The following is a 13,896-nucleotide window of genomic DNA, read 5'->3' as shown; positions in this document are numbered from 1 at the left end:
GTTTACCACCCCAAGGGCAAGAGAGTGCCCCGAACCTCTGTCCACTCCTCCATACTCTTTGACAAGGCCTTTGGCGGAACAGGTGAGCTCTTATGCCGAAAGTCTGCGGCCGCCAGCTACTGCGAGGCATGAAACCCTAAATGACAACGAGGACGAGAGAATACAACTGAAAAGATGTGATTTTGCATTAGAATAATATCTGCTCTTACGCAGTGGGGAAAACAATCCAGTGCATTAACAATCTTGGTTTTGAGTATTTGGAACATCCAATGTACAATGCTGATCTAGGTGCAAGTGACTTTCACGTTTTTGGGCCGATGAAGGGTCACCTACGTCAGTTTACCGCAGGAAGAGGTTGAGAAGAGTGTGGATGCGCACGATGCGACGAAGATTCTCCCACGATGGAATTAGGAAGCTTGTCAAGAGACAGGTCAAATGCGTAGTGCTTGAGAGAGATCACAGAACTATTGTTACACGCAATGGTTTCTTAATTATCTATACTTTTCGATTTGTCCTCTTATGTTTTACTATGTGGTAGGAAGTATAACATCCCAGCACAATAAGAACTAAAAGTTTATAATTTTTTATGCTTTTCGTTTGTCTGAGTAAATCCGTGACTCTCACCTCAACACTGTTTAAAACGCCCGCCTTACTCTAAAAATACGGCATCTCTTTTGGCAAGTAAGCAGGTACACGTGGCACAGACAGCGGCTGAGCGAATTAATCTCAATTATATCCTGACGACACAGCCGCAGTCGCTCATTTATCTTTGTTACGACAGCAACAAGGCCGCGTGTGCATATTTAAACAAATCAAGTGCCCGCCTCGACGCTAATTTTGACTTGTGGCCATGCATAAGCGATGTAGTCAGCTGCAATGGTGCGCTGCAGTGGTGTCTGACCTGTTTCACACTTCTAAAGCGGCATAAGAGGCCGCACACCCATAAAGAACAAGGGATGTTGCAGAGATTTTTTTGTCTAGATGCATGTAAAGAAGAGTTCTCACATTAAAAAAATCAAAGGCATTATTTTTCAGCATGCCCTCGTAGCTAACTCATTGTAACTAATCACTAACCTAGTCATATAATACATATTAATTCTAATTTGTTTCATCGAATTTGCTCCATCACCATAGGACTAGGTAATAATTCCGGTTCTTAACTCAGTAGCATTGCTCCCAGTAAAATAAGCGTGATTGAATTTTTGCTTTTACTTATCGCCTTCGTTCTGAAGTTTCGGATGGAGGTCGATTTGTAATTGTAGAATCTGTTTGGAAATTTGTGGTAAGTTCTATGGGACCAAACTGCTGAGGTCATCGTCCCCTACGCTTACACACTACTTGAGCTAACTTAAACTAACTTACGCTAAGGACAACACACATACATCCATGCCCGATGGAGGACTTGAGCCTCCGACGGGGAGAGCCTCGGGAACCGCGACAAGACGCCAAAGACCGTGCGGCTACGCCACGCAGTGTAGAATTTATACTCTCCAGAACTATGTACAAGACGTTCCCACAAGATTCGCGAGGTTTTCCTGCACGGAAGCAATAAGTTGACAGTTCTGTGAAGTTAACAGTGTACCATACCGTCTACTTGTAGCTTCTGCCTCTGCAGCCGAATGGGCATCTTCTTGAAGCATTCGTGATCACTAAACAAACCCGGCGTTTCTTGTATCATCCAAAGGACTATTCAGGATGGTGTATAGAATATATGAGTCTGGAAACATATCCTCATATGTGTGTTTGCAAGTGAGATATTCAGCTGCAAATAATTGTTAAAATTTATGCTGAGCCTTCAACTGTCATTTATTTTCCTCAATTCGCTTCGCTACTAGATTCGGTCAAATGACCATTATGAAGCATAAGCTGGCATAAACGGCTGGAAAGTTATACCATAGCATAATTTTCTCCTTTACGCCTACCATAGTTCGAGCCTACCATAGTAGCAAAAAATTTTGTACAATAACAGCTGTGTACAATAGTTTACGTGAAGAAGCAAAGTTCACAACGACAGCTAGTAACAAACTGACCTGTTGTTGTGAACTTTGCCTCTTCATGTAAGCTATTGTCCACAGCTGTTATTGTAAAAAAAACTTTTTGCTACTATCGGAGGCGCAAAGGAGAAAATTACTCTTATTTTGGTAGAACTTTCCCACCGTTTATGCCAGTTTATGCTTGAGAATGGTCATTTGACCGAAATTAGTAGCGAAGCGAATTGTCCAAATTAAAGGACGGCTGAAGGTTCACCATGAATTTTGACGTAGCATCAAATTCAGGATAAATGTCATCCTTAGAATCTCGAAGGTATCAAGATCAGGTGTCGATAGGTGCGAGAATTTTCGTACAATCTGCTTAATAGCTCATGCATCCAAGTGGCTCGCAAGAATAATTAACAGAAGAGTGAGAAAGAAAACTAAAGATGTGTTGGGTAACCATCAGTTTGGCTTTAAGAAAGGTAAGGGCATCAGACAGGTAGTTATAACTTTGCGTTTGATAATCGCAGGAGGGAAAGAAGATCAGAGTTTGTCCCGTCGGCAGCACGATCGTTAGAGACGGAGCACACGCTCGGATTACGAAAGGATGGGTCAGCAATACGGCTGTGCTCTTGCCTCGAACGATTTAGGAAGATCGTGGAAAATATTAATTTTGATGGCCAGATGAGAATTGAACCTCCGTCCTCTTCAATGCAAGTCCGATTTGCCCGATCCAGCTCAGTTTGATAATGGGAGCAAGTCTTAAGAAAAAAATTATGATACCTTCATGGGATTTGAGAAACTAGAAGAAAGAAAGTTCGGTAAAGTAAAAGGTGCAAAATTTTTGCAGTTGTCAGGAAAATAGACGCAAGCTATATGGAAACATTGGTAATATATTCACAAAATAAGTACGAAACCACGTTTTACCCTTGGTAACGACGATGTTGTCGCTGAAATTCTGCTTACGAAATATCTGTTTATGGAGCATGTTCTGAGTTACCCTTAACAGCCCGCCCGGCTTGCCGCGCGGTCTAACGTGCTGCTTTCCGAGCGGGAAAGCGTGCCGGTCCCCAGCAAGAATCCGGCCAGCGGATCATTGTCGAGGTCTGGTGTGCCGGCCAGCCTGTAGATAGTTTTTAAGGCGGTTTTCCATCTGCTTGGGCGAATACGGGCTGGTTCCCCTTATTCAATCTCAGTTACACTATGTAGACGACTGCTGCGCAAACACTGTCTCCACGTACGTGTACACCATAATTACTCTACCACGCAAACATTTGGGGCTACACTTGTCTGGTTTGAGGTATGAAAGGTTCCTGCGGGGGGGAGGGGGGGCGGAGAAGTTCCGCACCACCATAACCACGGGTTCGGTGTGGGGCGGCAGTGAGCTGGGTGGGCTGCTGTGGCCTGTTTTGGGGTTGGAAAATGGTTCTGAATCAACCGGAACCGATTACCAGAAAATTGTAATTTTATCCTTTATCATACTCAAGACCATTAAAAAATCTTAACAAACGAATCTACGTCATCCGACGATGTCTGGTCCTCCAAATGGTAGAATGTTGGTCATGAGAGGGCAGTGTCCGTCTGGAGTTCCAGCCGGTTATACAGCTTCAATCAGCAGGATCACTTGGTCGTTTGGATTGCCAGACGCTGGTTTGAACCATCATCCTCCCGAATGCGAGTCCAGTGTGATAACCAATGAGCCAAATGAGTCAGCAGGTACATTCTGTATTCAATAAGTCGAATGTTCATCGAACCAGGCACATGTTTGCTAAAATACTCCGTATGATAATATATTCGTTAGAACTCGACGATGTGATATTGTGCCGAAGCTAGTAGGACTCATCCACCTGCTGACTTGCATCTCCAGCTTACAAGATCCTGTATATGAAGAAGCAAGTCGGATGGTCTCATAAAATACACTTAGGTGACGAGTCATGGGATACCTATTAATACTGTACCGGACCTCCTTTTACCCGACATACTGCAGCATCCTTGGTCTAGGGGTGGCGTCTTTGATTTATAATCAAAATGTAATCGGTTCTGGGTGGGAAAACCCTCACCACATATATTTCGATTAATAATCAGCACTGACGACGGAAGACTTCCGGCATCCTCATTCAGCCAACGGCCTTATGAAAGAACGCTGAAGAGCGGACAGAGGTTCAGGGCAATCTCTTGTCCTTGCGGTGGGAAACTGCTCCTAAAAGTGAAAGAATCAGAATTTATCAACGGCGTGAGGATGCAGAAGGCAATGGAAACCACTGAATTAAAGACACATAACATGTATTCACAGGACATTTGGCCTGCAATTGATTAAGTGTCATGATTCTAGAATGAAATTTTCACTCTACAGCGGAGTGTGCGCTGATATGAATCTTCCTGGCAGATTAAAACTGTGCGCCGGACCGAGACTCGAACTCGGGACGTTTGCCTTTCGCGGGCAAGTGCTCTACCAACTGAGCTACTCAAGCACGACTCACGTCCCGTCCTCACAGTTTTAATTCCGCCAGTACCTCTTCTCCTACCTTCCAAACTTCACAGAAGCTCTCCTGCGAACGGGGCGTGAGTCGTGCTTGGGTAGCTCTGTTGGGAGAGCACTTGCCCGCGAATGGCAAAGGTCCCGAGTTCGAGTCTCAGTCCGGCACACAGTTTCAATCTGCCAGGAAGTTTCATATCAGCGCACACTCCACTGTAGAGTGAAAATTTCATTCTAGAAACATCCCCCAGGCTGTGGCTAAACCATGTCTTCGCAATATCCTCTCTTACAGGAGTGCTAGTTCTGCAAGGTTCACAGGAGAGCTTCTGTGAAGTTTGGAAGGTAGGAGACGAGGTACTGGCGGAATTAAAGCTGTGAGGACAGGTTGTGAGTCGTGCTTGGGTATCTCAGTTGGTAGAGCACTTGCCCGTGAAAGGCAGAGGTCCCGAGTTCGAGTCTCGGTCCGGCACACAGTTTTAGTCTGCCAGGAAGTTTCAAGTGTCATGATGATCTCTCCATTCAGTAAAGATCCCGGAATAGTCCCTCACTCGGATCTCATGGAGGGGACTACCAAAGCGGAGGTGACCATGAGAAAAAAACTGAATAACCAACAAAATAAGAACGTTCTACGAGCCGGGGCGTGGAATGTATGTAGCTTGGATGTGGTAGGGAAGCTATAAAATCTGAAAACGGAAATTCAAAGGCTCAATCCTGAGAGAGTATGGGTCAGTGAAATGAAATGGAAAGGGGAATATGAACAGCAGCAGAAACTGTTATAACGGGAGTAGCATTCGTTATGAATACGAAGGTAGGGCAGATAGTGTGTTACTATGAACATTTCAGTGATAGGTTTGTTCTTACCGGAATCGAAAGCATACCAACACTGACAACGATAGTACAGGTATACATGCCGACGTCGAAAGCTGAAAATGAAGAGATAAGGAAAGTATATGACGATATTGTAAGGGTAATAAAGTACGTAAAGGGAGATCAAAATCTAATAGTCATGGGGGACTGTAATGCATTTGTAGGGGAAGCTGAAGAAGAAAAAATAACAGGAGAATATGGGCTTGGCCCAGGTAAAGAGAGAGGAGAATCGCTAATTGATCTCTGTAATAAATTTCAGATGGTAATAGTGAATATTATGTTCAAGAATCAAAGGAGGACGAGGTATACTTGGAAAAGGCCTGGTGATACGGGAAGATTTCAGTTAGGTTACACCATGGTCGGACGGAGATACCGAAATCAGATATCGGATTGTAAGACGTACCCAGGAGCAAATATAGATTCAGTTCACAATGTAGGAGTGATGAACAGTAAACTGAAGTTTATGAGATTAGTCCGGGAGAATCATTGCGAAAAGAAGTGGGATACAGAAGTACTAATGAATGTCGAGTTACGTTTGAAATTCTCTAAGGCTATTCAAACAGCGATAAGGAACAGAGCAGAAGATAGTGCGGCTGAAGAGGAATGGACACCTTCAAAAAGGAAAATCACGGAAGTTAGAAAGTAAAACATAGGTACAAAGAAGATAACTGCGGAAAAGCAATGGGTAACAGAAGAAACACTTCAATTGATCGATGAAAGACGGAAGTACAAAAATGATCAGGAAATTTCAGGAATACAGAAATACAAGTCGCTGAGGAATGATGTAAATAGGAAGTGCAGGGAAGCTAAGACGAAGCAGCTGCATGAAAAATGGGAAAAATTGAATAAGAAATCATTCTCTGATGGACTGACCAGAAAAGTCTAGATAACCTTCGGTGAAATTAAAAGCAATGGTGGTAACATAAAGAGTGCAACGGGAATTCCCCTGTCAAATGTAGAGGAGAGAGAGGATAGGTGGCAAGAGGACACCAAAGGCCTCTGTGAGGGGAAATATTTGTCTCATGTGATAGAAGAAGAAACAAGAGTCGAGTAAGAGGAGATGGGGCATCCAGTATTAGAATCAAAATTTGACAGAACTTTGGAGGACGTAAGGCAAAACAAAGCAGAAGGGATAGATAATGTTTCATCAGAATTTCTAAAATCTTCGGAGGAAGTGGCAGCAAAACTACTGTTCACTTTGGCGTGTAGAATGTATGAGTGTGGCAGCATGCCACCTGACTTTCGGAAAACTATCATCCAGATAATACAGGAAACGGCAACAGGACTGTTGCACAATCAACTTAACAGCTCACGCTTCCAAGTTGCTGACAAGAATAAAATACTGAAGTACGGGAATGAAAACTGAGGTTGTGTTAGATGACGAGCAGTTTGGCCTTAGAAAAGGAAAAGGGACTGGAGAGGAAATTATGACATTGCGGCTGACAGTGGAAGCACGGCAAATGAAACATCGAGACACGTTCATGGGATTAGGCGACCTGGCAAAAGCGTTCATGTAAAACGGGGCAAGATTTTCGAGATTATAAGAATAATGGGGGTAATCTATAGGGAGATACGGAATGAGGAGGTCCTTCACAGAATCAGCGAGGAAAGGAATGTGTGGAAAACACTGAAAAGAAGAAGACACATAATGATAGGACACGTAGTTAGACTTAAGAATTAACTTCTATGGTACTAGTGGGAGCTGTAGAGGTCAAAACCGTTGAGGAAGACAGTGATTGGAATACATTCAGAAATTATTGAAAACGTAGTTCGCAATTGCTACTCTGAGATACAACGGTTGATGCCGGAGAGGAATTCGTGGCGGGCCGCATCAAACCCGTTGAGGGGACTGAGGACACAAAAACAAGTGCATCAACTCGACGTGTCGTGGACTCAACAAGTCGTTGAGATTCCCTGCAGAGGTAATGAGCCATGTTGCCTTTACAGCCATCAATAATTGCGAAAGTGTTGCCGGTGCAGGATTTTGTGTACCAACTGTCTGTTTCCAATAAATGGGCGATGGGTTTCATTGTGGGCCAACTGTGTGGCCAAATTATTCCTCGAATTGTCCTGGGTGCTCTTCAAAACGAACGCGAACAACTGTGTCCTCGTGAGTAGGCATTGTCATCCATAAAAGTCCATCATTATCTGGGAACATGAACATGAATGGCCGCATGTGGTCACTAAGCAGCCGAACATAGCTATTTCCAGTCAGTGATCGCATCAGTTGGACCAGAGGACCCAGTCCATTCTATGCAAATACAGCCTACACCATAATGGAGCCACAACCAGACTGCACAGTGCGTTGTCGACAACTAAGGTCCATGACTTTGAGGGGCTGCGCCACACTCGAACCTCACCATCTTCCCTTACCAACTGAAGTCGGGACGTAATTGACCAGGCCATGGTGTTCCAATCGTCCACGTTCCAACCGATATGGTCACTAGCCCAGAGAATTACTGCGGGCAATTTCGTGGTTTTAGCAAAGGCACTCGCGTTGGTAGTCTGCTGATTTATGCGGTTTTTTCAAGTACGTTGCTTGTCTGTTAGCACTAACAACTCTACCAAACGCCGCTTCTCACGATCGTTAGTGAAGGCCGTGTACACTGCGTCGCTCGTGGTGAGAGATAATCCCCGAAATTCGTATTCTCGGCATACTCTTTACACTGTTGATCTCGGAATATTGAATTCCCTAATGATTTCCGAAATGAAATTTCTTATGCGTCTATCTCCAACTACCATTACGCTTTCAAAGTCTGGTGATTCCCTTCGTGCGGCCATAATGAAGTCTGAAATATTTTCACATGAATCACATGAGTACAAATGACAAAGGCACTGCCCTTTTATATCTTGTGTACGCGATATTTCCGCAGTCTGTATATGTGCATATCGCTGTCCTATGACTTATCACCTCAGTGTGAAGCACTATGAATTCTCTACCCTTCACGGTAAAATTTATCTCTGTGTTTATCTTCCAGACAGTAGTTTAAGGAAGGCGTAGCGTCAGTACCAGTCAGAACGTTTATCGCTTTCTCTAGAACTCATCCGGACTGGTAATGAAAAATGGCGAAATAAGGCATAATGCCTTGTCGGAAGGGGGTAATGGATGCCGCACATTAAGCCGTCTGAGGGACCGCGCGGCAAAAACAGGAATCGCGCCTAAGAGGGAGCTGTGGGGATGACAACAGCTGCGCTGGCGGAGCGCCACGACCGCCGGACTGACCCCAAAGTGCCAGGCTTTGCGCGCTGCGATGGATGTATGGCCGCGCGCTGCGCACGCGCGAGAATTATGGCGGAGAGCAGCCGCACTCAGCCAAGGGGTGCCGTCCGCGTCGGTCGAGACTCGTCCCTCCTCGTTAAATCGGACGTGAATCAGCATCGGATCGCGACCTGCTTTCCTGCTGCCAGTGCACCGCTGTCGGTCGTTTCTTTCGATTAAGGTGCACCGACGGCGCGGTGGAAGGGTCCCATATGTTAAACGTGACGTCACGTTGCCGGGCGCTTCACCTCGGCTGCATTAAAACTTGAGTGGTTGTGATGTTCTCCGTAATAAGTTTATTCCCAAATGTAAACAAAGTGCGAGGGGCGTTCAACAAATAATGCAACACTCTTCTGCTACTCCAGTTTTCGTTTTAAGAAATTAGAAATTTCTTGTGGGGCATCGTGGAAAATTCCCGCTTTATCCCCTTCAGTTTCATAAAGTTCCCATAGGTGGCAGCGCTATACGTACGCTTCTGGGTTTGTAACGGTGGTGAATTCCTCGCAGAGAGCGGTCGTTGAGTTCTTTTGGCGGAAAGTCAGAGCAGCACAGATATTGATAGGGGCTTGCAGAATATCTACGGTCACATGACGGTGAGCAAAAGCTCGGTGAGTCGTTGGGTGAGGTGTCTGTCATCATCGCAACACGGTCGCGCAAACCTGTCCGACCTTGCACATGCTGGCCGATGGTACACATCTGTGACTCCTGCAGTGTTGCAACGTGCGGAAATTCTCATTCTAGGTGACAGACGGATTACATAAAACACCGCGCTGCACAGCTGGTCGTCTCTGTTGGCAGGGCTGACACTCGTCCGCCAGCTGCAGTACTCAAAGGTGTCTGGCCGCTGTGTTCCACGCCGCCTAATAGAAGACCAAAGAAAGCAACGAATGACCATCTGTGCCGCATTGTTTGTGCGTTACTAGGTTGATCGTGACAACTTTTTGTCGAAAATCGGCGATGAAACATGAGTTCATCACTTGGAACCGGAAACAATGGGGAATCATGGAATGGCGGCACACCATCTCCCCTCAGAACAAAAAGTTCAAAGCCGCAGACTTAGCTGTTAATGTTATGGCGATGGTGTTCTGGGAGTTCGAATGAGCTATCCTTTTTCATGTTCTCCCTCATGGTGCAACGATGAACTCTGAAATGTATCAGGAAACTCAAGAAATTACATCAACATGTTCGTCGCCACGAAAAATGCAAACTAACATCATCTTCATGACAACACAAGGCCTCATGCAAATCTGTGCACCGAAGAGGACAGTTCTTCGTCATCCGCCCTACAGCTCGGACTTCGCACCTTCCGACTTCCATTTGTTTGGCTCAAGGCGTGCTCGGCGGGAAGTAGTAAGTAGATGATGGGTAGGTTATTGGTGCAACCAAACGTTGGCTCTGAGATCGATCGGCAGAGTGGTACCACGCGGGCCTGCAGGCCCTCACAATAATGTGGCCTAAGGCTGTCACACTGTACGAAGATTATTTTGAAAAGTGGGGTTTTCTGGCCAGATGATTGGGGAATAATATGGCGTAGTGAAATCCTGAATGAAACCAATCTGATTTCAGAACAGAAAATATGTTACATTACTGATTCAACGCCCCTCATATAAATTAAAGGGAGTTTAAAAAAAGGTGCCTTCCACGTCATCATCCGGCCCAGCATTTCTCCTAACCTGCAAAGCGTTGATCAGACACATCCTCTCCTACTCGAATGTCTGCTAGACCGGTATCTCCTGGATATCCACATTGCTATGTTTCTACTATCCTGTTGCTTCCAAAGAGCTGAAAATTGGGAACACTCGTCCGCCAGCTGCAATACTCAAAGGTGTCTGGCCGCTGTGTTCCACGCCGCCTAATAGAAGACCAAAGAAAGCAACGAATGACCATCTGTGCCGCATTGTTTGTGCGTTACTAGGTTGATCGTGACAACTTTTTGTCGAAAATCGGCGATGAAACATGAGTTCATCACTTGGGACCGGAATAAAGTCTGTTTTCTTATGTTGTTTTCTGCACTCAGCTGCGTTTGTTTTTATTTTGTAACTTGCTATCAATTTCGAATCGACCACATTTTGCCCTTCAGGCATTTCCTGTGCACTGTGACATACCACCGCCTATACATCAGGTTATACGTCAGAACCGCCTGGTGTAAATATAAGACTGGCAGAGTTGTGTAAAGACGGTCGACAAATTTTATTGTTCTTCTAGGTTGCACACATTTCCAAAGTTATGACCTGTTTTGGTTGCATAGAACCATCTTCAGGCGCGTAGAGATAAAAAATTTAAAATAATTAACCAGCAGATGATCTACAATACACAACGCTGGTGTTATCTTTGTAAGTGGGTCACGTCGTTTCGATTTTTGTGTGTCACCGATGTACACGGCAGAGAGAGAGCAAGAACGTTACCATTAAACATTCTTCGGTCTTCTCGTGGCACACACAGTCTTTGACTCTGCGCAGTCTGATACATTCTTAGCAGAAGTGTGATAAGTGATTGACGCATTCTGTAGTGCTCTGTTGACTTGCGATTTTGTCAGTTAGAGGAAGAGGGATTTATTGTAAAGGCAACAAAGACGAATATGATGTATATATTGGAAAGCAAAAGAGATAAAAATCTTGATTAATGTTATTATTTTTTGAAGAGAAGCAGTCTGCGATAAGACTGCAGCACTGCGCACGTAATTTATAGAAATGATTATTGGGAGCTAGTTAACGTGGTTCACTTACTCAGAGCTGAGAGAAACACCGCCCCACTTCCCTGAGGAATGCATTAACTTATTAATTGATTAAACTGTTTGGTTTTCTTAGAAATTATCTGCTAACATTGCACTCTTTCAAAATCATTCTCTTTGTTAAGCACTGTACCGTCCTGACATACGTTGTTTGTGAAGATCACGTGAAGTTTTAGTCTGTCATTCTGAATATGTACTTCATATTAAAATCATTGCCTTGGAATATGATTTTATAGGAATAGTTACTCTCACCACCCCGCTGGTTATCGTTACGTATTACCGCATGTGCTATGTAATAATAGTAGGAAAATTTACCTACATTTATAAATCTAGCTTAGAGACTGACTGATAGCTGTTTGCTGCTGTGCTTTCGAGAAATCTGCAACAATGTTGTCAAGTCGCAATTTAAGTAGAAATTTTGATTAGGGATAGATAATTGTGTTACTTCAGTTGCGCATTTAACATAGATAAGTTGTATTCAGACAAGTTACAGATAAATTCAAATTAGGTTCTGTTTTGTCAAAGGTTAGCATTTGAGTTTAAATTGGATGTTTTTGGATACATAGTTTCAGAATTTTATAGAATGTGAGGTAAAGTTGGGCTAAATTTCATAAAGAAACAAATGTGGTGGAGAGGTTACACCATATCTAAAACGAAATGTACCAAAACTTACCTGATTGTATCACACACACAAATCACCTACTCCAAGTAATTTCTGGGGAGAGGAGTGATGAATTCTGACGCTACATTCAATCATATCCCAGGTGTTTGCGATCGGGTTCGGATATGGCGAGCTGGGAGCCAGCAGATTAACTGGAACTCGCCACTGCGTTCCTCAAACCACTCCATCACTCCACAGGAATGACGCATTATCTTGCTACAAAATGCCACTGTATGATACTCCTTGCCTATCATGGTGCCTTGCCTTGCATGAATGCCAACGTGAATGTTTCCCAGACCATAACGGAGCCACCACTAGTTGCTTATTCCGTCCCACAGTGCAGGTGTTAAGGAACTGTTCGCCTGGAAGACGACAGATTCGCGTCATCCCATCGGCATCATGAAGAAGGTATCGGGATTCGTCAGATCATGAAACACACTGCCACTGGGCCAACATCCAGAGCTTATGGTCAGGTGCCGATTTCAGTCGTAGTTGCCAATGTCGTAGTACTAAGAGTGGCACAAGCATGGGTCTTCGGCTGCGGAGGCCCATCGTTAGGAATGCTGGGTGCACTGTGTGTTCAGACACATTTGTACTCTACTCAGCCTGATGTTAGTTGCGTCACAATTCGCCGCCTGTCCTGTTTTACCAGGCTCCCCAACCTACTATGTCTTTCGAGAACAGTTATATATGGCTATATATGGTTAAAGGCTACCCAGCCATTGACCTTCGTCCGTGCGAATACGCACAGGTTGCCCAAACTCTTACGGGAATCGCCAAAGGGTGCGCGAGTTATGAGTGGAAGGGCAAATGTCTATAAGGTACATTATATATGTAGAATTGTGGACAGTTGGGAATGTGAGTCTCACGGGAGGAGTGCAAGGGATAAGTCCTTGCAGTCGCCCTATTCATCTGTGTCCTCGGTGGCTCAGATGGATAGAGCGTCTGCCATGTAAGCAGGAGATCCCGGGTTCGAGTCCCGGTCGGGGCACACATTTTCAGCTGTCCCCATCGAGGTATATCAACAACACTTGTCGGCAGCTGAGGGTTACAGTTAGTCATCATTTATTCCAGGGAAAAGCTGCACGGTCATCAACAGTATTCTGTTCTTTCGAGAACAGTTACTGTCTTCATACATTTCTATTAGAGTGTTGACAAGGGATTTACGGTCGACTGAGTCATACACATTCTTTAAGTCGACAAATGTGCATATGGTGGGCTTATGTCTAATAGATCTGTATTCCAACGTTATTTTTAAATAAAAATTTTTTGTTAATTATTATGTTTTTGAGTCATCAACTTTCTGACTGGTTTGACGCATCCCGCCACGAATTCCTCTCCTGTGCCAAACTCTTCATCTCAGATTAGCCATTCCAATCTACGTCCTCAGCTATTTGCTGGATGTATTCCAATCTCTGTCCTCCTCCGCAATTTTTCGCTCTACGGCTCCCTCTAGTACCACGGAAGTCATTCCCTGATGTCATATTATTTTCCTCTCTGATTCTCTGCAGAGCCTCCTCATTCCTTACCTTATCAGGCCACCCAATTTTCAACATTCATTCATCTGTAGCACAACGTCTCAAATGCTTCGAGTCTGTTCTGTTTTGCTTTTCCGACATGTTTCAAATGAAGTCACTCATCCGTAGTATAGTAATTGAAGCAAGTGGTTTATACTGTTTGGGATATGTCTATGATTCTATTGAAATATAGGTCTAACTTTCATTTCTTCATATTTAATCTTCACCTCCTCACAATTTTTTTTACTATGTGTTAAAAGACCCATATACTGTCACCTGTGGAGAGTGAAATGGAACGTCAGGACAACAGTAGATTTGTTTAATTAACCTCTTATTAATTATTCCAGTCCTTGGCCGTAGTACATCAGGAATAGCCTGATAGAGGTGTCCTGTTGCCGCACATGTGTAACAA

General features: G+C 44.3%; 1 non-coding gene across 1 annotated transcript; it reads left to right on the top strand.

The window, feature by feature from the left end:
• Positions 1-12,884: 12,884 nt before the first annotated feature.
• On the top strand, positions 12,885-12,958 carry Trnat-ugu. Its single transcript has one exon. It is a non-coding gene; the product is annotated as a tRNA-Thr (tRNA).
• The last annotated feature ends 938 nt before the right edge of the window (positions 12,959-13,896 follow it).

Source organism: Schistocerca americana, chromosome 4 (assembly GCF_021461395.2).
Source record: "Schistocerca americana isolate TAMUIC-IGC-003095 chromosome 4, iqSchAmer2.1, whole genome shotgun sequence".
NCBI classification, from domain to species: Eukaryota; Metazoa; Arthropoda; class Insecta; order Orthoptera; family Acrididae; genus Schistocerca; species Schistocerca americana.
Note: the sequence above shows the minus strand (reverse complement) of the source record. Positions and strands in the feature narration are given on the sequence as shown.